Genomic DNA, 2,345 nt, shown 5'->3' with positions numbered 1-2,345 from the left:
AAAAAAAATTAAAGCATTACATACATCAGTCAACGTGTTTTCATCATTCATTAAATGCTGCTTGCTTTTTTTTTTATTATATTTTTTTTTTCTCGTGGAAGACTGCACAAGCCAAAGATGAATTCACTGTTTCAATTTCATCTCATGTGTTGAAATGTCAGCAGCAGGGAGCTCGACAGTAACAGTGCTTACTGTGAAAATAGATGGACTGGACTGTAGCCGTATGTATTACACATTCAACATTTTAATATGCACATGCCCAGAAGCTTAACCACAACTGCCCATCACTACGACAATACTCAGTAATTATGATGGAGCGCTCGAGACCAGGACCCTCCCCTCCGCAGGCTGGAAACCCACATGTAGAAATGTTTAATTTCTGACCTCTAGAGGGCAACAGCGGTTAATTCCCAATCCAAGCAACAGTACATTGTTGTGCAGTGGACACAAACAATGAAAAGGAGTCTACATCATAAACCAACATCCAGTCCTGCCCTGTTTTGCACTGAGGAGGCTCCTTTTGTGGATTACACACTTACATTTTACTCCTGTCTCATTTGAAGCCATCCCCCCAAAACACAGAGGTCTGAAACGAGGCCTTTTGGTTAATGAGTTTATTCATGCGGGATTTAATGTCGCTCCAGAAGTACATATCCAACCATAAAGTCAACCCTGATGCAGCTGTTTGCCCGTCTTCCTCTCACACTTGGTTTATTCCACATTGTAAACAAACAAAACCTAACTTCCCCTTCCCCTTCCTAATTAGCTATGTTAAACTATCACGGTGTCACTCCGTCGCTCTGGCTGCTGCAGTGCCTCTTTCTCACCCACTGTGACCCACAAACGCAGCCTGGGGCTTTGAATTGGAAAAGCTTGATGACCACCATTCTCTCTCTGTCTTGGCAAGAGCTTTCTCTTGATGGCGGGCCTTTGTTTCTCCTGTTGTGTTTGCCTGTTGGGGACGACTCTCAGCAAGGAAAATGGCTCAGGGGTGTCAATAGCCTGTTCCCTGGTTGCTGTCACTGCCCCCCACCTCCCTCCATTCGACTGGGGTGGATAGCATTGTTAGCACCTGAAGGCCTTTTGTGTGAGTCAAGCTCAGTCGTTAGCTTGATTCGATTTCTGACTGCCAGGGAAAAGTTATGTGTGTCTGACAAGTTTCCTGTAATGAGCTATGTGGTGTCAATATAACTGTCTCCCAGTTTTCCACAAAAGTCAGACTGATTGTTAGTGACACATTTTTAATTATCACTGTCATGGATATTGGATATTGAATATTCAGTCTTTGTCTTGGAACAGGCTAGCCAAAAGGCAGTATATTAGATTAAAATCTCCTCCCCATATGCAACCACTGCCAGAATATTTTTAACATTTAAAAAAAATAAAAAAATCCCATAACATGATTTCCGTTCACCACAGTTTCAGGCCTTGAACCCTGCTGTCACCCGTCCTCACAGAAAACTGTGCCTGACTTGAACACATATCAAACACAACGCTGAATCTCCCATACGCTGAGGGAAGAAGGGCAGTAACACTGAGAAAGTTGTTTCTGTGATATGAGCCATGTGTTTTCCAGCCCGCTAAAATGCCAAGAGATGTCACTTAAGGAGAGAAAAGAGAGCTGCCCTCATACATTTAAACAAGGCTCCTCTCCAATACACACAGATATCACTGGGACACACCTAGGTCTATTTCCTGGGTAGGGTTGGCCATGATCCAAACAGCCGCACCGCGGGGGGCTCTGTTGTTGCTGTAAAACCATTGATTTGAGGGTGATAATGGTCCTTGTGTAGATTTTGATGGATCTGGATCCTTTTAAAGTTAAAAGTGTCAGAGTCTCAGCATTTGCTTAAGCAGCGGCCTGTTTTGGTAATGCTTTATTGTGAAAAGCCAACAGTTGTATCTAGCTGCACTCTTTAAAATGCCTCCTTCAACCCCAGTAGACACTAATGAGGTTGTTGGAATATGTCACAATTCATAAATGAATGAAAACAAGCAATAGTTTAATTGTTAGGGAAGAAGAGATCAAATGTACCACGGTGTGGCTACAGTCGAAAACTTCTATGACGCCATTGCACCTTTTCATTTTCCACTTTTCTTCGTGACACGTTATATAAAGTTTATCTACCCTTTAAGATTGTTTATGTACAAAAAGAGAAATTTGATGAGTGAAGGCTACAAGTGACAGACAAAGAGGCAGTTTAATCCCAGGAAGACAGTATACCTCAGCTGGGGTACCAGTGAGTCCACTCCCATACAGTTGTCCAAAGGCCTGCCTGTAAAAAAAAAAAACAAGCTCATTAGCATCTCTGCTTTGTTCCACTGAATCAGGCATAAAACTGGGA

Source organism: Pempheris klunzingeri, chromosome 2 (assembly GCF_042242105.1).
Source record: "Pempheris klunzingeri isolate RE-2024b chromosome 2, fPemKlu1.hap1, whole genome shotgun sequence".
In the NCBI taxonomy this organism is placed as follows: Eukaryota; Metazoa; Chordata; class Actinopteri; order Acropomatiformes; family Pempheridae; genus Pempheris; species Pempheris klunzingeri.
The sequence above is the reverse complement of the archived record's forward strand: the minus strand, read 5'-3'. Positions refer to the sequence as shown.